The sequence below is a fragment of the Sus scrofa genome, chromosome 15, assembly GCF_054392235.1.
Source record: "Sus scrofa isolate SSC_HxYL_T2T_F1_AM1 chromosome 15, Sscrofa_HxYL_maternal_Yorkshire_Landrace_v2.0, whole genome shotgun sequence".
Taxonomy (NCBI): Eukaryota; Metazoa; Chordata; class Mammalia; order Artiodactyla; family Suidae; genus Sus; species Sus scrofa.
The window spans coordinates 93518052-93541122 of record NC_139397.1 but is presented as its reverse complement, the minus strand read 5'-3'; the positions used below and the strand labels follow the sequence as shown (position 1 = coordinate 93541122).

Here is a 23071-nt window from a genome sequence, read left to right as displayed (position 1 = left end):
TAATTGATTGCATTGTTAAAAGCTAACGAAAACTGCATCTTACTACATGGTGCATAATTATAAAACTATAGTACTGGTCTTTACTAAATCATTTAGAACTGATACTCCCGAATGAGTCGTGCCCTCAATTAAGTCAGCAGTGTCATTACTCAACAAGGACTCAGAATGCCTCTTTTTCAAGGAGGCTAGAAATCTGGATTTTCATACAAAATTATCTAAGTTTTACATGTTGACAGTGCAATTTTTAAAATTAAAATACCATGTGGGCAACATACTTTCAGGACAGATACACCCATGAACTACCAGACTGTTCCATGGTCACCAGCGACAACCCTGATGGACTAGCACACAGCCACACACAGTGGCAGGGGCACAACCTCGCCACTTCCCTAGTGCCCTCTCCTTCCCATGGTACGAGGACATCTGGCTGACTTTCCTCCTTTAAATTACTCTAAGTAACTCTGGAGTTTGCAGCCCTGATTTAAAACTACAGAGCCTACAATTCCATTAGTTGAGTTCCTCAGTGTTGTAAACATTTGTCCTGTGACGGCAGGTTTAGTTTTTAACGCAGCCAAAGGTTATTAAAACTAAGCCTGTTGACAAGCTATGTTAACATGCGTTTGTTGAGAAAAGAATGAACCTTATGCAAGGGGATGCAGAGAGGCATAAAGCCATTGCATTTGTCTTCAAAGGACAGGTCAAGGAGATAAGAAGAAAGGGATTAAGCAGGATTAAAGAGGAGAACACTGAAATTAGCCCATGGTGGGAAACCAGCAGGCCTGGAGGCAAGTGTATCTAAAACGGAGGGCTGAGCTCGGAGAATAAAGGCTGGATGTCATGATAAGGATGAAGAAAAGCAGGGCTGCTGGAAGACAGGGTAAAATAAATTATGGGCAGAGAGGAGAAGCTCAGATTGCTGTTCTGAAGGTGGGGTGGTTGGTTCTAAGCTATGAGGTTTTATCCATAAGTGGCAAAAGGGAAGTGGAGCTGAAAGTCATGAAAACAGCAGTGACGAAAGTCAGCAGTCGGCTCAGGGGTCCTTATTCACTCAGGATGGTTGATGGTCAAAGGCAGGACAGAGACAATAACTGAGGCAGGTACAGAAATCAAGGAAGGGAGGAACGGATGCAAGATGAAGCGGTTTAAGCAGGTGTGTGAAAAACGGTGCTGAGGGGTGGTAGCAAAGGAAAAAACAGACTTCATAATCCTATGTGGCTTATGAACTGATGTGGTCAAAGGGGACACCACTTACTTTGATTGAAAAGTTGTATTAAAAAGGACTTTCTTGGAGTTCTCGTCGTGGCACAGTGGTTAACGAATCCGACTAGGAACCATGAGGTTGCGGGTTCGATCCCTCGCCTTGCTCAGTGGGTTAAGGATCCAGCGTTGCCGTGAGCTGTGGTGTAGATCGCAGACGTGGCTCGGATCCCGCATTGCTGTGGCTGTGGTGTAGGCCAGCGGCTATAGCTCTGATTTGACCCCTAGCCTGGGAACCTCCATATGCCGCAGGTACGGCCCTGGAAATGACCAAAAAAAAAAGGGGGGGGGGCTTTCTTTTTAAAGTTAAAAAGGTTACTGATTTTACTTATCATGTCTTATGATTGAATTAATATCTTAAAAGGAAGAGGCTCATCAAACATTCCTTTAGGAGTTCCCATTGTGGCTCAGCAGGATAAGAACCGACTAGTATCCCTGAGGATGTGGGTTTGATCCCTGGCCTTGCTCAGTGGGTTAAAGATCCAGCATTGCCACAAGGTGAGGCATGGGTCACAGATGTGGCTCAGATCCAGTGTTGTGGCTGTGGCGTAGGGCAGCAGCTGCAGCTCCGACATGACTCCTAGCCGAGGAGCTTCCATATGCCACAGGTGCAGCTGTTAAAAAAAAAAATTCTTTTAGAGGAAACAAATATATATCACACCTCACACCCACATCTAGGTTTCCCATTCTACAAGGACAGGAGAGATACTCTTGTATCAAATGAGGCCCCAAACTGAAAGATACTTTTCATGAAGAAAAACAAAAATCTAAAATCTGAAGTGTGTTTCTGAAAGTGAATTCTAGAAGTATCTTGCGAAGGTAGACAATTCAGCTAGGTGAGTTGGAGAAACTGTACAGATGGGCCTGAAATGAGAAATGAGAAATTCAGGAAAGGTTTTTGTAGACACAAGTGGCGTGCCCTTCCATCTATCTGGCCCTAAGCGCTGTCTGCGTGTGTGTATGTGTATGTGTGTTTTTTTAGGACTGCACCCTTGGCACATGGAAGTTCCCAGTCTAGGGGTTGAACTGGAGCTGTAGCTGCCTGCCTATACCACAGCCACAGCAACTCAGGATCTAAGTCACGTCTGCAACCTACACCACAGCTCACAGCAGCACCGTATCCCTGACCCACTGTGCAAGGCCAGGGATCGAACCTGTGTTCTCATGGATACCAGCCAGGTTTGTCACTGCTGGGCCACAAAGGGGACGCCCTAGATTGATTCTTCCTTAAGGACACACTGGCAAGAAGTTGCTCCTGGTTTTTGGCTTCCTAGTTTCTTCCTCTAGAATGGCTTTGTTCTCAGTTATCTGCTCAGAGAGTCACTGCCAAATGCCAGATACCACTAATCACAAAACCTAGAGTTAAGAAAAATCTCTTGGGCTGCTGGACAGATGTTCATAGTCAAAAAATCTTCCTGAAGTCTCTCCTGTCAAACTCCTAAGGCCAGGAGAGCCCTAACATCTACTCCCACGGCCACCACTGCTATGTGTCTTGAGAACTCCAGCACTCTCACTGTCCCCTCATCTGTTTATGTCATCACCACAAGACAATCCAGGCCCCAGGTTGCCCTCATCTCTTCTTAAGGGACTTCGCACATTCCAGCTGGACCCCACTGCCCACCTTTCCCCAACCCTGAAGCCCTCCCTGTCACCATGCCCTCACACGCCATCACCAGTTAGAAGATGCAGGAAAGTTTACTTTCCTACATCTTCTGACAGGAGCTGGCGCTCCTCTGCAGGCATCCCCATGGCAGCCAGTCTGTCTCTTTCAGCACTCGCTCCATGAGGCCTGGAAGGGAACAAAGCGTCCTCCTGGCTCCTCATCACGGGCTTCCAGACAGCCCTCCCTTCCCCTCCCTACAAGTTGAATCCGTCATTAGATTGCATCACCCATCATCCTTCACAGGCATCAACAGACACCAATTCCAGAGAGCTCCCCTTCATTGCTTGATGATTTCAGCTCCTAGCTCACTGTCATTTTCTCCAATTATGATTCCTGTGTCACAGTGTGGGAATGTTCACACGCACACGTAGGAGCCTCTAACACTTGTCCTCTCAAGTCCCCGAACTCTCTGGCAACAACCTAATCCTTCATCACACCCAAGTCATGCATTCCTTTGGTCGCACCCTAGACCCTGCAGGACCAGTAACTACGCCCTCCTTCATCCAAAATCCACCCATCTCTCTTCTTAGACTTCCAGCTCGCTGCCTCTACTCCCTGGACTCCAACAATCCCCAAGCCTCTAAGTCACCAGGTCCTGTGCCTTCTCAGTGCAACACCCTTCCCAGGTATCTGCTTCCCCTCTTCATCTCCCTTGAATCCCATGGCAAATCATAGACTCCTATCCAATTCTCTGTCTACTCCTGAACCTGTTGAGCTGAATAGAGCCGGAGAAAACACCATTATCACTGCTCAGCAGTCAACCACTGTTCCCTAGTTCAGTGGTTCTCCATTTTTTTTGTTGCTGTTTTTCCATAGAGACACTAACTGTTCAAGCCCTATCTGTTGATCTTTTCCTCACTGTTTCATCCACATCCGAATTGACTCTGTACCTTTTTCAAAAATCTACTGACCAAATCTATATGGGTCTATGTTTAGACTCTCTTCTGTTTTACAGTTCTATCTAAACAGCATGATACCACACAGTATGGGGGAACTGTAGCTTTATATTAAGTACTGATACAAGGCAGTGGTATAAGTCCTCCAACACGGTTCTTCTTTTCTAAACTTGCTTTGGCTATTCCAAGTCCTTCGCATTTCCATATATGTTTTACCACCTGCTTATCAATTTCTACCTAAAACTGGCTGGTGTTATGACTGGGATTGTAATGAATATACAAATCAACTTCAGGAGAACTGTCATCTTTTTTTTTTTACAGAAAAAAAATGTTTGTTGAAATATATTTGACAAAAATTATGTAGATTTAAGGTGTACATCTTGATTATTTTTAGGACCTTACTTAATCCTCCCCTCTGACTTTGTGCCTCCAGATCTGTTAAGGCATAATTGACAAATAAAAATTGCATACATTTAAGGCATACAAAATACAAATGACTGGATCTTGAGTTTATAAAATTCTATACTCAAAGTATATAATGAATTATATAGATATTGTCAAACTGTAATCCAAGCATATAATTTTTTTTTTTTTTTTTTTTTTTTTTTTTTTTTTGGCACGTGGCTGTCCAGTTTTCCCAACATTTTTGTTTTTGTTTTTGCTTTTTAGGACCGCACCCAGGCATATGGAAGTTCCCAGGCTAGGGGTCAAATTGGAGCTACGCTGCCAGCTTATGCCACAGCCACAGCAACATCAGATCTGAACTGTGTCTGTGACCCACACCACTTCTCATGGCAATGCTGGATCCTTAACCCACTGAGGGAGGCCAGGGATGGAACCCACAACCTCATGGTTCCTAGTTGGATTCGTTTCTACTGCACTGAACTCCCTAACACCATTTTTTTTTTTTTTGAGACTATCCTTTCTCCATTGTTTGTTCTTTGTTCCATTTTCATAGATTAACTGACCATGTTTGTGAGTTTATTTCTGGGCTCTCGGTGCTGTTCCATTGCTTCCTGCCAATACCATGCTGTTTTGATTACTACAGCTTTATAATATAAAGTCAGAGAGTGTGAAACCAGCTTTGTTCTTTTTTCCCCAGCCTTGCTTTGGCTCTTGGGGGTTTTCTGTGGTTTGAAATAAATTTTTAAATTTTTTGTTCTATTTGTGTGAAAAATATCCTTGGGATTTTGATAGGGATTGCATTGAATCTGCAGATTGCTGCAGGCCATATGACATCCACAAGCACAGAATATCTCCATTTCTTTGTGTCGCCTTCAATTTTTTTTTTCTTTTTATTTAACTTGTACCTTATATTGGAATATAGTTGATACACAATGTTGTGTTAGCATCAGGGGTACAGCATAGGGAATCAGTTATATAGACATATATATCCATTCTTTTTCAGATTCTTTTCCCATATAGGTTATTACAGAATACTGAATAGAGATCCCTGTGCTATACAGTAGGTCTTGTTGATTATCTATTTTATATACAGTGGTGTGTATATGTTAATCCCAAACTCCTAATTTATCCCTCCCCACCACATTTCTCCTTTGGTAACCAAAAGTCTGTTTTTGGAATCTGTGAGTCTGTGAGGAGAACTGACATTTTGGTAGCATATATTCTGACCTATAAACATAGTAATATCTCTCCATTTACTTTGTCATCTTCCATTTCTCTCAGCAATGTGTTATAGTTTTCAGTGTAAAGATCCTGCACAATTCTTTTGTTAAATGTATCATTTAGTATTTTATATTGTTTTCTGAAATAGTATTTATTTTTTCGTTGTGGTACATAATATAAAACTTACCATTTTAACCATTTAAGTGTACAACACATTAAGTGCATTCACATTGTTGCACAGCCATCATCACTAATCCATTTCCAGAATTTGCTCATCATCCCAACCAGAAACCTTGTACCAATTAAACAACTCATCCCTCCTCACAGCCCCTAGTAACCACTATTCTATTTTCGGTATCTGAATTTGCCTATTCTCATATAAGTAAAACCACACAATACTTGTCCTTTTGTGTTTGGCTTGTTTCACTTAGCATACTGTTTTCATGATTCATCCATGTTGTAGCACGTGTCAGAATTTCTTTCTTAAGGAATGAATACTGTTTAATTATATACATACACCATATTTTCTTTTTCCATTCATCTGTTGATGGACATTTGGATTATTTCCAACTATTTCATATTTTTGTTGCACTGTAGATGGTATTTTTTTTTTAAAGATGGCTAATTCCAATTGTTCATTGCTTGTATCAAAAATGAATTCTTGATCTGCTCTCACAAACCTGCTCATCCCCATCTCCCACAATGGCAAATACATCCTTCTATCTCCTCAGTGCAGTATTTTTGTGACTTCCTTGACTCCACTTTCACCCACCACATCCAACCAGTGAGCAAATTTCATTAAATCTACCTCTAAGATACACCCCGAATTCCACTACTCCTGACTGCCTCCAATGTAACCTTCTTGGGCCCAGCCACAAACATCTCCGCATCTGGGTTATAACCCTAACTGGCCATTCTGCTCCTGTCTCTGCCCCATATAGTCTCTTCTCAACAGAGTATCTAGAGTGGTCATATTAAAACCTAAGTCAAATAATTCCACTTCCCTACTCCAAACTCTCAGCATTTTCTTCCAATTTAAATCAGAAGCTGGGAGTTCCAGTCATAGTACAGTTAACAAACCCTACTAGCATCCATGAAGATGAGGGTTCAATCCCTGACCCTGCCATGAGCTGTGGTATAGGTTGGAGATGCGGCTCAGATCCTGCACTGCTGTGGCTCTGGCATGGGTGGTGGCTACAGCTCCAAATGGACCCCTAGCCTGGGACCCTCCATATGCTGTGGGTGTGGCCCTAAAAGACAAAAAAATAAAAAATAACTAAATCAGAAGCTCTTATCACTGCCTACAAGTGCCACACCACTTTGCAATGGTAGCTCTCTGGTCCCATTTCCTGTTTCTCATTCCTTCCCTTATTCCACTCCGGCCACAATGGCCTTCTATTTCTCCAACACACTAGGTATGCTCCCACCTGGCATTTGTGACTTTCCCCCCGTGTGGACTGTTATCCCCACATAAGCATCCCTCTCTTACTTGAAACTTTTACTCAAATACCACCTTTTCAACTTGGTCTACCCAGACCAGCCCATTTAAATTTGCAACACCAGCCCCACACTGGACCTCATGATCTGCTTCACGTTGCTCTGTCTTTCCTCACTATTTTAATATAAAATTTTTATTTTGGAATGACGTTAGATTTACAGAAAAGTGGCAAAGATAATACAGATCATTCCTCTCACCCTGTTTCCCCTAGTTTGAACATGCTGCATCACCAGGGTGCATTTTTAAGAAGCCAATATTAGTCCACTACTATTAACTAACCTCCAGGTTTTATCTGGATGGCACCATTTTCAACATGGATATCCCCCCACCATGGTCTAGAATCCAATTCAGGATACTGCATATTATGTTTGGTCCTCATGCCTCCCTAATCTCTTCTGGCCTGTGATTCTTTCTCAGTCTTTCATTGTTTCTCAAGACCTACTAACTTTGAGGTATTCTGTAGAAGGTCCATCAATTTGAGTTTATCTGATGTTTTCCTCATGACTAGTCTGGGGTTATGAGTTTGGGGGAAGAGGACCACAGAGAGGAGGCAGTTTCCTCATCACATCATCCTGGGGTTACAGGTTCCCAGCATGACTTAACATGAGGGATATAAACACTGATCACTTGGTTCAGGCAGTGTTTACCAGCTTTGTCCACTGTAAAGTTAATAATTTTTCTTTTTCTATACTCTCATCTTTGGAAGTGAGTGACAAAGTTCAGCCCATATTTAAGAGGGGTAAAGGCCTTTGTAGTGTTTTAATATAAACTTGTGTTTATTTTTTTATCTCCCACATGTAAAGGTAACCTCTAAAAGGACATGAATATTTGTCTATTTTATTAATGATGTGACTTGAGTATATGGAATAGTACCCGGCATGTAATAAATACTCAATATTTGCTGGATGACAGAAACAGAGAAACAGGTTTCTGGAGGTTCCCTCGAGGCACAATGGGTTAAGGAGGATCTGGCACTGGCACTGCAGCAGCCCAGGCTGCTGCTGTGGTGTAGGTTCAATCCCTGGTCTGGGAACTACCACGTGCCATGGGCATGGCCAAAAGGACCAAAAAAAAAAAAAAAAAAAAAAAAAAAAGGGAGTTCCCGTCGTGGCGCAGTGGTTAACGAATCCGACTAGGAACCATGAGGTTGCGGGTTCGGTCCCTGCCCTTGCTCAGTGGGTTAACGATCCGGCGTTGCCGTGAGCTGTGGTGTAGGTTGCAGACGCGGCTCGGATCCTGCGTTGCTGTGGCTCTGGCGTAGGCTGGTGGCTACAGCTCCGATTGGACCCCTAGCCTGGGAACCTCCATATGCCGCAGGAGCGGCCCAAGAAATAGCAAAAAGACAAAAAAAATAAAAATAAATAAATAAAAATAAATTTAAAAAAAAAGGAAGGAAGGAAAGAAAGAAAAAGAAAGAAAAGGAGATTTCCTAGTAATCTGTGATCTGTGCAGGACACAGTTTCCTGCAACATCAATTATGTGTCTGCTCTCCTAGAAAGCTATGTACTCAGGAAAAAAAAAAATCACAAATGTCACTTACTCTGAGGTGTTACTAACTTATTTCCTTTCTCAGTGGTATTTGCAATTTTATTAAAGGAAACTATCTTTAAAAAAATTTTTTTTTAATTTTTTTGCCTTTTTAGGGCTGCACCCATGGCATATGGAGGTTCCCAGGCTAGGGATCCAATCAGAGCTACACCTGCCAGCCTACACCACAGCCACAGCAACGCAGGATCTGAGCCGAGCCTGCAATCTTCATCACAGCTCATGGCAATGCCGGATCCTTAACCCACTGAGAGAGGCCAGGGATAGAACCTAAAACCTCATGGTTCCTAGTCAGATTCCACTGCGCCACGAAGGGAACTCCGAGGGAAAACTATCTTAAAGGATGAAATTACAATACTAAAATTTGAGGCATCAGCAATAGGACTAAATAGAGAACATATATAAATGGAATGGAACAGAGTCCGTCAATGACAAGAACTCAAGAAATGTTCATTTTCTTGTATTTCCTTATGCTACATTCAGGTGAAGGAGATTCTTGGATACAAAGCATCTTCCTTGAAACCTCAAAAACATGCTTATTCTACCTGCCAACAATCTTTGTTTTGAAAAGAAAAGGCAGAGTATAAATTTTTAATGCTCCACACCCCCAAATCCAGTTACTATTTTTTTTGGCCATGCCCACAGCATGCAGAAGTTCACAGGCCAAGGATCAAACCCACACCACAGCAGTGACAACACCAGATCCTTAACCCACTGAGCTACCAGGGAATTCTCAAATCCAGTTACTATTAATGTCTTGCTCTCTTACTAAGGTCTGTTCTTGGTCTGATTAGCACTTAGGGTAAGTCTGTCTAGAATCAGAATTTCCCATGTATCTTCACTGTTCGGAGACAGATTCCAGGGCCTTAACCCCAATTCCCAGGTTTCTTTGGGTATAAAGTGTTTCCCAAGGAAGAATGTAGGTTACACTTAGGGCCTTATTTTGAAGTTAAGAAACTCTCCTGAGATTTTTAAGGGGAAAAAAGAGTCTCCAGTTTCAGAACTTTAAAGATTTGGTAGGCAGCTCATTAGTTTAGGAGAAGTTAGTTTAGATGTTAACTCAATTATGTATTATATTTTAAAACACCCATCCAATGAGGCAAACTAAAATTAATACATACTTTTTTTTTTCTTTTCTAGGGCCACACCCATGGCACATGGAGGTTCTCAGGTTAGGGGTCTAATTGAAGCTGTAGCCACCAGCCTAAGCCAGAGCCACAGCAACGCGGGATCTGAGCTGCATCTTCAACCTACACCACCGCTCACAGCAACACCGGATCCTTAACCCCCTGAGCGAGGCCAGGGATCAAACCCGCAACCTCATGGTTCCTAGTCGGATTTGCTAACCACTGAGTCATGATGGGAACTCCTAAAATGAGTACCTACTTCTTAAGGTGGACTCCATGTCTATAGTTCCAGTAACAGAAGCAACTGGTTCCCACTAAAGGAGGCACCATCCTGCATGTTTTTAAAATTGGGCGAGTTACACTGATTTTGCTCATTTACTGTTTAATATCATGTCTACAAAGGCAGATCAGTTGTACTGTCCCCTCCTCCTTTAACAGAGCCTGCACAAACACTTGCCAGACATGTTCATCCTTATCAGTGCGGCTGCTGTGATAGAGCTAATTTTACCAAGCACTGTTTTCCTGAAGACCAGTATCAGGGGTAGGAGTTATATTTTCAAGTCATTAAGATTCTGGCAGTCTCATTTCATTCGGGACACCTTCCTTTCTCTCAGGTCATGAATCAGTGAACATCTGATATTAACGCAGCAAAGAAAAAGCATCTTGAATTCCTTTCATGTAAACATGTTCAAAAACAAAAACAAAACAAAACAAAACAAAACAAAACCCAACCACATAAGAACCACGGTCAGGAAAATCCTGCCTAGCTGCCACAAAACAAAATCTTTTATTCAAAGACAAACTAGTTTATTAAGAGCTCAAAAGATCAGCCAAACATGGAGGGAAAAAAAGGCTAGGAATGAAGTAGACTAGGAATGGCAGGCTCTTCTCCTCTGTAGATTCAGGAAGAGCAACACCTTTCGGAAGATCTTACACAAGAAGAGAAAGCTAAGATGTGGTCATTATGTGTATTATTTTACTTATGCCCTATGCATTTATTGATTGACACATGGGAAGGAGGAGGGTAAGATCTGTTCTGTGTGGCCCAAAAGGAAGAGACCAGTATCCATGACTGGACATTGTATTATTCAGAAGTTTCTAAGAATTAAATTGTTCCAAAGTTGAACAACTTGCATCTTACAGGTCATCAATGACAGTGTTCAAACAGAAACTGGACGTCCTAACCAGGAGTAGGAACAAAGCGCGCGCACACACACACACACACACACACACACACACACTGATAAGACGCCTCTCTTAGATAATTTCATGTGAGAAACATTCTTCACTAGAAAGCAGAGAAGAAAATACTAGGCACCTTTTTAATACTTAAATAATATAATTCTATTCCAAAGACTAAGAACTAATCATATCTATTTTAAAACTTTCTGAAATATTCATGAGTGGCTCTCCTCCCACTTTTCAGTTTAATTGTTCTCTCTACATTAGGCTTTGTGTTTCTCATAAATTCAGTTCATGCTTCATACTATTTTTCTTCCTGAGCAAGAGCCTAGCTTTGTATAACACCTGTTAGTCAGGGTATAAGAGCTTACTGGAATACATTTATTGGTTTGATTTCCGTACAATACTCAGAGCATGGCTGGAGAAAAATGATTAGCTAACTGAAATGTTTATTGCTTAATATACTGAGATCAACAATAACTAATGAAAAGCTGAGATAGCCATTGTAATAATGTTCCTCATATGGCAAATCAAAAATAACCCCCACATGTAAGTAAATATGTAATCTAACAAAGTTTTGAAAGGATTCAAAAATTTTTAAATGACTAAGAAACAAAAATAAGAAGGACAGGGGCTTTTTCTTACAAATAAAACATTTTTATAATCACATCTATGATATGGAAACATCAGAGCGATGTTTTCTTAATGTGACTGCATTTCATATAACATGATAAGAAAATTATTTATAATTATTAATAATTATAAGTTACTTTCTAAACTTCTCTTTATCCCGGGAGAAGACATTCTTATAGCTTTTCCTCAGTCTAAGGTTACACCTTTTCCACAAGGTTTGTATCACCTTAAGTATCACCGTAGTACATACTTACTCTTTTAATTTACATATTTGTTCAATGTGTCCAATTTTCTATATCTCTTTATAGCCCTTCACTTTAAGGTGTCTTCGATTACACATTCACAGTAACAGCATGTCTCGGAGTTCCCCTTGTGGAGCAGTGGAAACAAGTCTGACTAGGAACCATGAGATTGTGGGTTCAATCCCTGGCCTTGATCAGTGGGTTAAGGATCTGACGTTGCCGTGAGCTGTGGTGTAGGTTGCAGACACGACTCAGATCCTGCATTGCTGTGGCTGTGGTGCAGGCTGGCAGCTTCAGCTCCAATTTAGCCCCTAACCTGGCAACCTCCATATGCCTCGGGTGCGGCCTTAAAAAGCAAAAAAAAAAAAAAAACAATGTCTCCTAGACAGACAGACAGACAGACAGACATAGACACACACACACATCTCTGGATGGTGACTCCATTAATGATTAAGTAAAATGATTCATTATTTTATTGTTTTACATTGTTTATTTTCTAATTTAAAGTGATGATTTATGTATGTAGTGCAAAGTCAAAGCATGGCACAGAGAAATGTTTAAAACTCCTTAGGTAGAAATGGCATGCCAGTCTAAAAAAGGTATAAAAGTAAAGGCATTTATAACAATCAAACAAAGAATTCTGTTACTATGTAGCTGAAAGCAAGTGATACAGTAAATACAGATGTGCTCTATTCTCTTCACAGCTCAAAAGGAGCAAATGAAGTAAATGTAGATACATCAATTCAGGATATCTTTGCTGAATGAGAGGGAAGTCTACTGTGACATGATTCCAAGTGTCATGGAACAAATACTTTACTGTGAGCAAGCACAGAGCTGGGTGCTGTGACGCAGGCAAGAAGGGTGCTATTAGCCAGGTTACTTAACCTCTTTGAGCCTTAATTTTTTTTTTTTTTTTTTTTGGCCAAGCCTTCAGCATGTAGAAGCTCCTGGGCCAGGGATCGAACCCATGCCATAGTAGCAACCCAAGCCACAGCAGTGACAACGCCAGATCCTTAACCTGCTGCACCACCAGGGATTCCCCCCCTCCTTTTTTCTGTTTTTTGTCTTTTGTCTTTTTAGGGCCGCATCCATGGCATATGGAGGTTCCCAGGCTAGGGGCTAATTGGAGCTGAAGATGCCAGTCTACACCACAGCCACAGAAACACAGGATCTGAGCCACATCTGCAACCTACACCACAGCTCACAGCAACGCTGGATCCTTAACCCACTGAGTGGGGCCAGGAACTGAACCTCCGTCCTCATGGATACTAGTTGGCTTTGTTAACCACTGAGCCACAATAGGAACTCCGATTTCCCTTTTTGTGCCTTACTTTCTGATCCATCAAATGGAGATTATAATCTTACAAGACAACTGTGAAGACGAAGAGGGCAGTGATGGAAATCCCCTAACCTTGCGATCAGCTCATTGTGGCAGCTGTACTTGATACCGTGATGATGACCAGGATGGTGACAGCATCAGTGACAAAAGCAATGGCCGTTCTTGCCCTCAGGGAGCTCACATCAGGGATGTGGATGTCACTGCACATACGTGCTTGCCCTTCCACATCCACGCTGAGCCTTGTCATGGCTCTTGCCTGCAGATTGTAAGTGTGGCCTTCCTTTTCAACCTAAGTTCCAAGAACCCACAAATTGAAATGTTCACAAACTAGGACATTATCTGCTATCCTGATTTTAGAGTATGGGTGTGAAAATCCAGCTGATAGTTACTCAAGTCTTCCCCTGTGTTCATGTGAAAAGTTAAGTGGCAATTACAATAATTCTAGGTCACAAGGCAGCTTTAATCACAGGTCAAATTAGAGGGGGGAGTGTTGTTAACTGGTATAGATTCAGAGGAAAAAGAGAAAAATTATGCTGGTGGGGCCTGAGGATGTTTCACAGAGAAGGAAGAAAGAAATCTGAGCTGAAGAAGGAGTAGGACCTCCCAGGCAGAGAAGACAGAGGTATTACAGGTGAAGGAAAGAATGTAGACAAGGTTATAGAAATGGAAGGAAAGCAAGACAGAAGAATGGCTAGACAGGGAGTTCCCGTCGTGGCTCAGTGGTTAACAAATCCAACTAGGAACCATGAGGACACAGGTTCATTTCCTGACCCCGCTCAGTGGGTTAAGGAGATGGCAGGTTCGATCCCTGGCCTTGCTCAGTGGGTCGAGGATCCCTTGTTGCCATGAGCTGTGGTGTAGGTCATAGTCGCAGCTTGGATCCCAAGTTGCTGTGGCTCTGGCGTAGGCCAGTGGCTACAGCTCTGATTTGACCCCTAGCCTGGGAACCTCCACATGCTATGGGAAGCTGCCCTAGAAAAGGCAAAAAGACCAAAAAAAAAAAAAAAAAAAAAAAAAAAAAAATGGCTAGATAGGATGGTGGCGTTCAGGTCAGAATATGAAAGACAAAGCTAGAAAGTTTGCATCTCCACCTGAGTGGAGGTTTGGAATCTGAAGGCGCCGGCCTGAGGATTTGCATGCTTGCCAGGCCGGAGTCTGCCTCGAGTTCACTGCGCCCAGGTGATGTTCAAGGCAATGCCTTGTGATGGTGCTGGGCAGAGCCTGGGCACAGGTGGTCACCTGAACGTGGTGAATTTACAGGTCCCAAAAACCTCTAACAGGAGTTTCTGTCATGGCTCAGCAGTGAACGAACCCCACCAGGATCCACGAGGACGCAGAGTCCATCCCTGGCCTCGCTCAGTGGGTTAAAGATCCAGCATTGCCAAGAACTGTGGTGTAGGTCGCAGACACGGCTCACATCCTGCGTTGCTGTGGCTGTGGTGTAGGCCGGCGGCTACAGCTCTGATTACACCCCTAGCCTGGGAACCTCCATATGCTGCAGGTGCAGCCCTAAAAAGATAGATTACTAACTAAATAAATAAATGCCTCTAACAACAAAATTCTTCCCATTCACAAGGTACCTAAAACTCCAAACTGGAGTTAACATACTAATTGCCTGCATTCTAGGTACAACGTCTGGAGAGCTTGCTATAGCACAGACTGCCAGGCCTCACACACCAGAGCTCCTGACTCAGTAGGAGTCAGGTGAGGCCCAAGAATTTTGCTTTTTAAATAAACTCCCAGGTGATGCTTGATGCTTTTGGTCTATGGGCCACACTTTGAGAACCACTGACCGAAAAGAATAGAGTCCAGAATGAGCCCATTGTGACTGGAGACAGAAAAATTCTGCATGGAGTTTTCTTAAATAATAACTCATGAAGGGACTCCTGAGAGAAGAGGGAAAGGCTAGGTACGTGGAGATGCTATAAGAGACAAATTAGGTATTGAGAATACAGGGACTTGAAAAGAGAACTTAAAATGTGGGCTCTGGCATAGTTAATTATTATTATTATTATTTTTTTTTGTCCCTTTTGCCTTTTTAGGGCCGCACCTGCACCCATGGCACATGGAAATTCCCAAGCTAGGGGTCAAATCGGATTGGTAGCTGCCAGCCTACACCACAGCCACAACAATAGGGGCTCCAAGCCACATCTGCAACCTACACCACAGCTCACAGCAAAGCTGGATCCTTAACCCACTGAGGAAGGTCAGGGATCAAACCCAAATCCCCATGGATACTAGTTGGGTTCATTACTGCTGAGCCACAACAGGAACTCTCAGCTCTGGCAGAGTTAAGTCCAACCTAGTGATGCTTAAAAATACCAAGTGGTCATTCTTGAGCACCATTTTGGACAAATTATTACAGAAACTTTGCCATAACTCAACAGTAGCCATCAAGTATCCAAGATACTTAATTTTTGTTTGTCCTGGTCCCATCAATACATTCAAATGCAGAAAGGATTTACAAAGAAAGTAAATGTAGTATTATTCTTCACTATTGTTTTCAGGGACGGGGGAAAATACTAAAATAGCTCTCTTACAACTAAAGCAAATGCAAATAATATGTGAATAAAAAGTCAGCTAGAGAACTGCAAAGAAGAGGAAAAAGGGTCTCCCACAACTTAATAAGCGACAACAGTAACTCGCATTCTATAAAGCACTAACCTCTGTCCTGGTGATAAAGTCTGTCTGCTAAAAGCTCTACTTTTTGGTTCTGAGTTGTGTGTCAATTTCAAGACTGTATTTTCTCTCTCACATGGGTATTTCCCCCTTCACATAAAAAGTTAACCGTTCCTATTCTTAGGACCAATTTTGATATTTTGGTTTTGTGGGGTTTTTCGTTTTGTTTTGTTTTTTGACCATGTCACTGCATGTGGAAGTTCCAGGCCAGGGGTTGAACCCGCACCACAGCAGTGACAACACCAGATTCTTAACCCACTGAGCCACCAGGTAACTCCAATTTTGATATTCTGATCTTCTCTCTTTAGCTGTAAATATTTACATTGTGGGAAAATTTCAAAACCTGAATTTATCTGGCTTTCAACATTTCTACAGAAGTCAAATTTGGTAGGAAAAAAAAATTTTTTTTTTTTTGTCTCTTTAGTGCCGCACCTGCAGCATATGGAGGTTCTCAGGCTAGGGGTCTAATTGGAGCTACAGCTGCCAGCCTACACCACAGCAACATAGGATCCGAGCCACATCTGTGACCTACACCACAGATCACGGCAATACCGGATCCTTAACCCACTGAGCAAGGCCAGGGATCGAACCCTCAACCTCATGGATGCTAGTCGGGTTCGTTAACCACTGAGCCATGACGGGAACTCCAAAAAATTTTTTTTACATAAAGGGAGTGATGTCTTCCTAAAGGTAAGGCAAATGAAGAAAGGGCCTCATCTTTCTCCTTTTGAGGATTCTGTTTCCTTTTCATCTTTTTGAGGAAATAAAAAGGAAGCATATTTCCTTCCTATCTCATACTTAAATCTGGTTTCCTACTATTAGCTCAAGATCAACAGATTTCAAGTTAACACAAATGCTCATGAGCTTCCACCTCCCCCACAGGAAAAAGCACCAGGCACAGACATGCCTGGTTCATGCTGTGAAGATGATGAAGCACTCGTGTGGGTCAGAGGTTATAAAGGACGCTGGGATACACATGTCTTTCTCTGCCCTCTCCCTGCTTCAATTTCTAAGAAGTTTGGTTTTATCTCAGCTCACCTGGAATTTACCAAAAAGATACAATAATGGCTTCTTTTCTTACCTTTGGTATATATCTTTAAGATCAGATTTTTTTTTTCCTGGTGAGAAAGCATTTAACAAAAATAAACAGTGCTCGGTAAGTAAATCTGCAACTAACATAAGCTAAATGACCACTGAAAATCCTGTAGCACTGCTATGAGAAAGCAGTGTAAAAGGAAACATTAAACATTTTCAAACCACATACTGAGAATGGAAAATGTGTGATCTGTGACATATTGAGGAGGTTTATAAAACTCAGTTCACTTGAACAGCCCTAGAAAGTGACAAAGGTTGTCCGTGATTTTTTTTTCGAGTTTTTTTTCTGAACATAAAAGCAAAACATATGAGTTACACTGCGTTTACGTTCATCAAAACTTAGTGATATGTGTATTTCACTGTATGTACATTTTACTTCTAAAGAAAACAAAACTGCAAATACATAATGAACTCTGGTAATAATATGCACACTAAAGTATTTGAGGGGAAACGTACTGACGCCTGCAACTTATCTTGAGATGCATCAAAATGGATGGATGGATGGAAGAATACATAGACATACATGTGATAAAGCAGTGTTTATGTAAATAACAGATCTGAGATGGTAGACATACAGATGTTCAGTATAAAACCCTTTCAACTTTTATGCCTGGAATTTTTCATAATAAAAAGTTGAAAGAAAAAAGAAATATGGGAGCATAATAGAAAATTACAAAAAAACAAAAGAAAGTATAAGAAAAATAAACACCAGACACCAAGCAGACACTTGGGATGATATTATACACCTTATTTACTGTGAGCATTTTCCTAGTTCTTTAAGTATTCTTCCAAATACAATGGAATTCCGTGATACAGATGTAGCATACGTTTTCATCTTTATTGATGTATAACTGACAAGTAGAATTATAATATATGTAAAGTATCTGATATGATGATTTCAATATATGTATATATATTGTGAAAGGAATCCTACAATCCAGTTAACAAACCCATTCACCACCTCTCTCATTTACTTTTTTGGGGGGTGGGGAGTGAGATGTAGCATACTTTAAACAATAATTTGTTGTAGGACACTTGAGTTGTTTCCAATTCTTCACCGTCATTTATCTGAAGTGAACAACCTATTGCATCCTTCTTCCTGTATATCTCTACTTATTTCCTTCAGATAAAATCCTAAAAGTAAAATTTCTGGCTCAAAGGAAGTAAACATTTTAAGATTTTTTAAAATATATTTGCTAAACTCGTCTCTAAAAAGCGTATCACTTTACATTTCTAACAAGTGTGTATCACCGATCAGAGCTATCCAGGTGTATGATTTTAAATTAAATGCTTTAGAGACTCAGATTTATCTATAACCATTCTTTCTCCCCAAAGAACAAAGGCTTTTTTTAAGTGAAATCTGGTACCCAAATCTTGGTTCTAAATACCATATGCTAAATCAGATCCCCTGAATCAGGGCTTCTTGAAGAAACGGCTGAATGGGCTGGAATGGGCAGGAACTAATTGAGCCTGGAACATCCTTCTGTGCCAGGTAGTAAGGAAAGGCTAAAAAAAATTATGGGGACCTATCAAAAGGACACAGGAGGCAACCTGAAAGGATTCTTAACTTGCTAAATTGGGGACAATTTAAGCGTGACAGTGAATGACAACAGTAATGAACTATAACATTTTGAATTTGAAAAAGAATCCGTATCGTAGGTCTACAATGCAACAATAAATAAATGAATGAATGGATGAATAAATAAGAAAGGAAGGAAAGATGGGAGAAAGGCTCTCATTTATGCTAGAACTTATTGCTTTCTACACAGTAACTGCCATAATAATACTTAATTCCAACAAGAATTACCAATGGATGCAAAAGACACTGGGGTAATGTTAGTTGAGAGAAGATATTTATATAATTTCGAGGATCTACCAACAGCTTAATTATTAATTAGGATGAGCAAATAGGCATTTTTACAGTGAGAAACTGGGTGATCCCCTCTTAACCAATGGTTCAAAATTACTATTACCAATAATGGGACAAACTGACATCGTAGGTCTTCCATTAAGATGCACCAAGGACACATGCCCTACGAAGGCTTCCTACAGAAACTACATACCCTTAACCTAGGCAAGAGAGAGGGAAAATTAGATAAATCCCAAATGAGAGACATTTTACAAAACTTTCCAGCATGCTTCAAAACTGTCACAGTTTAAAAGACAAAGGCAGACCAACTGTTACAGATAAAGCAGACCAAAAAGATGTATCAATTAAATGCAGTACAGGATCCTGGACTGGACCCTGGGTTGAGAGAAAAATGCCATAAAAAGCCATTATTTGGACAACTGGAAAATCTGAAAAATGGACCTGTGTAATAGGCAATATTACTGTATTGATTTCTTTTTTTTTTTTTTCTTTTTTTTTTTTTTTTTTTTTCTTTTTGCCATTTCTAGGGCTGCTCCTGCAGCATATGGAGGTTCCCAGGCTAGGGGTCGAATCAGAGCTGCAGCTGATGGCCTACGCCACAACCACAGCAACGCGGGATCCGAGCCGCATCTGCAACCTACACCACAGCTCAGGGCAACACCGGATTCTTAACCCACTGAGCAAGGCCAGGGATCGAAGCCGCAACCTCATGGTTCCTAGTCAGATTCGTTAACCACTGAGCCACAACGGGAACTCCTGATGCTAAATTTTTGATAGCTGTATTACGGTTTTATTCTTGGGAGAAGCTAAAGTATTCAGGAATAAAGGCACATAGCATCTGCAAGTTACTCTCATGTTCAGTAAAAAATATGTATGAATATATATAAATTAATAATACATATAGAGAGAAAGCAAATGTTGCAAAATGTTAATCAGTGGGATTCTAAAGTTCTTGGTGCCATCCTTATAGTTTCTTTCACAAAATATATAGCTGTTTGTTTTTACTTTTTTGTCTTTTTAGAGCCACACTCACAGCATATGGAAGTTCCCAGGCTAGAGGTTGAATCAGAGCTGTAGCTGCTTGCCTACCCCACAGCCACACCAACGTGGGATCTGAGCCATGTCTGCAACCTACACCACAGCTCACGGCAACACCGAATCCTTATTAACCCGTTGAGCAAGACCAGGGATCAAACCTGTATCCTCATGGATACCAGTCACAACAGGAACTCCAAGTGTAAAGTTTTTAAAAAATGAAGTTTTATAAGATATGGAAGCAATCTACATGTCTATCAACAGATGAACTGATAAAGAAGATGGTATATATTTACAATGGAATACTACTCAGCCATAAAAAAGAATGAAGTCTTGCCATTTGCAACAACATAGTTGGGTCCAGAGGGTACTATGCTTAGTGTTGTAAGTTAGAGAAAGACAAATACTGTATATTACTTATACGGGACTCAAAACAATGAAACAAATGGATGAATATTTTAAAAAGTGAGTTTTAAAGAACTACCAAGATTTTAAGTGCAATTTTTCTTTCTGTTTTCCTAAATCAGAAAAGTAATATATACCCCCAAAGCAGAAGAAAGTGACACAAACTCACTAAATGAGAATCTACAAATAAAGTGAAAATAAACAGCATTTTCTATCCTCTCACCTAAGCAAAGTTAAAAACTTTTGCATATATTTTATCCACGTTTCATAAAACATTTATTTAATCAAATATCAGGGCGCTTTTTGCTTTTTGGTTTTTTTTGGTCCTTTTAGGGCCACACCAGTGGCATATGAAAGTTTCCAGGCTAGGGGTCGAATTGGAGCTACAGGTGCTGGCCTACACCACAGCCACAGCAACGCCAGATCGGAGCCTCATCTGTGACCTACACCGCAGCTCGAGGCAATGCTGGATCTTAAACCTACTGAGCGAGGCCAGGGATGGATGCTAGCTGGGTTCATTACCACTGAGCCATAACAGGAACTCCTCAGGTCATTCTTAAGGAGTTTCATGAGTAAGCTACAAACATATTATTAAATGTTCCACTCTTCTAAGACTCATTGGCAAAAATGACCAAGTGACACAGAACCGAGTCAATTTATTGGAAAAAATCCAGAGCTTATTACCTTTATCTTATCACTGAGAAAACATCTAGCCACCAGGCTAATATACAGTTCATAAAATATGACAAACATTTACATAAGAAATGCATATTTCCTTTCTAATAACTGCCAACCCCTAGTCAAAATGTTCACGTCTTAAATGCATGTTAAATCAGTAAGTGTGGGGACGCTTTGCAGTAAATAACTTACCATGTCTTTTATTCACTCACAGGCACTGACTGACTGAGCCCCATAGCTGATACTGAGTTTCTGTTTTTCCTGCTTACAAGTTTATGTTATGCTCCTGCAGTTTGCTGTAATCAACTCCAATTCTGAATGACACTCAGGTTAAATATCTACACAAGAGCAGGACTTGGCAGTTTTCAGTTCCTGCTTTCTTTCTTTCTTTCTTTCTTTTTTTTTTTTTTTTTTTTTTTTTTTGTCTTTTTGTCTTTTTAGAGCCACACCCACAGCATATGGAGGTTCCCAGGCTAGGGGTGGAATCAAGAGCTGTAGCCGCCGGCCTACACCACAGCTACAGAAACGCCAGATCCTAGCCACACCTGCGACTTATATCACAGCTCACGGCAACGCTCTTTAACCCACTGAGTGAGGCCAGGGATCGTAACTTCGTCCTCATGGATACTAGTCAGATTCACTTCTCCTGAGCCACGAAGGGAACGCCACCAGTTCCTGCTTTCAACCTTGTGCTTTCCTGTCATTTTCCTGCCTCTCTCAAAGACAGAGAAAAAACGCAGCGGGAATGAATGGGGGCGTGGAGTGAATGGGTTGCAATTACTACTGTTTTCCTATCAAAATCTGTTGCATGCCTCACAGTCTTCCTCAAATCCAACCATCACATAAGAACATGTTCCCTGCACTGAAACTGCCTGGGCCTTAAAAATGTTAATATACTTACACACTTCTTGGAATATAAATTTGATGGAATTTGCTAGCTTTTCTCTTCTTACCTGGGCAGCTAGAGGTTCCAGAGTTAAAAACTGAAGGACAGGAGTTCTGATGGGGGCTGCTTAATACATTTCTCAAAGCTCTATTTCCCAATCTATAAAACAAGCACAGTCATGCTCGCCTATACACAGCTTCAGAGTTCACTAGATAGAGAAAAGTTAGGCTCAGCCCAGAATAAGAAATGGTTTTATTATTCGGCTGCTATTTAAAAATGTGTTGAATAAGAAATGAGGGGGAGGAAACGTTTTCTACATCATGCCCTCTGTTTGGGGGACACTGGCTTTCAAAGCTGTCACTTCTTACAGCTTTCCACAAGTGACAGAGACTTCAGGGCAGAGATATCTTAGTCCTTTTGACTTGGCTTCAATAATCGGAAACACAGCTGGTGACCACACAGTCACACAGCAGTGCTGGGAGGAAATGCCACAAAGTGCTTTCCATGTGGGTTTCCTTCTCAAATCAGTTGCTATGGCTCCCTGGCAGCAGTTAATGAAAAAAAAAAAGAAAAAGAAAGAAAGAAAGAAAGAAAGAGAAAGAAATAATTCAAGGAGATTAAAAGATATTTATGGAAAAGTTCACTTTTCAAAGATATTGAAAAGAGCAATAATTAGCCAAGACAGGACATCATTAGAAATGACCAAAACAAACTCCAAAGGGTGGCTATTAAAAGTTATCAATGCCCTGAGCCCCTGCAGGTCAGCTGAGCAATATTAGCTTTATTGTGGGTTTAGGTACAACACTGAATGTGGGGACGATGCTGTGTCACTTTCCAAAGAAAGATGAAGGGCCTGTGTTTGAGTTTTGAGCTCAACTAGGAGCAGCACAAATCCCAGACTCTGAAAGTCAAGACTTTTTTTTTTTTTCCCTGATTTTACAAGTAGGGCAGCTCTCTGTCCAGCACCTTTATTAAACAGGCTATCATGTTGGGCTTCAAGGAGAGGTGAAATACAAGAAGCTGGTACTGCTTATCTGTCAGCAGAAAAATAATGCTTTTCGGTTTTTCAAAAGACAACTGCAGACCACAAATTCATGAACAGAAAACAGAAGGATGAAAACCTTACATGTTACTCTTTACTGACCCCTCTTGGCTGACCCGGGAACAGCCTGAAGCCCAGCAAGGCCTGAAAGCTCACCTCCCCAGGATGAGAGCTCAGAGAACATTCAGGTCTTTCACGCCATGGAAAGAAACCCTCTCGGTTCAGATGACCCCTGGTAAAACTCAACCCTAAAGCACACGTGGCACCGACTGCTATTTATGGGGCTCCCAGAAAGGAAATTGGGAACCGGCCTCATGGATCAGCCCCAAAGGTTTTGCTAGGTCCGAGGCAGCTTATGACCTCTGACTCCAGG

The 23071-nt window shown here is 41.3% G+C and overlaps 1 protein-coding gene across 13 annotated transcripts in view; it reads right to left on the bottom strand.

Annotated features, from left to right (window-relative positions):
* Nucleotides 1–23071, bottom strand: part of MAP3K20 (mitogen-activated protein kinase kinase kinase 20) — a 204655-nt gene that overhangs the window by 167165 nt on the left and 14419 nt on the right. The gene's annotated exons all lie outside the window — the stretch shown is intronic.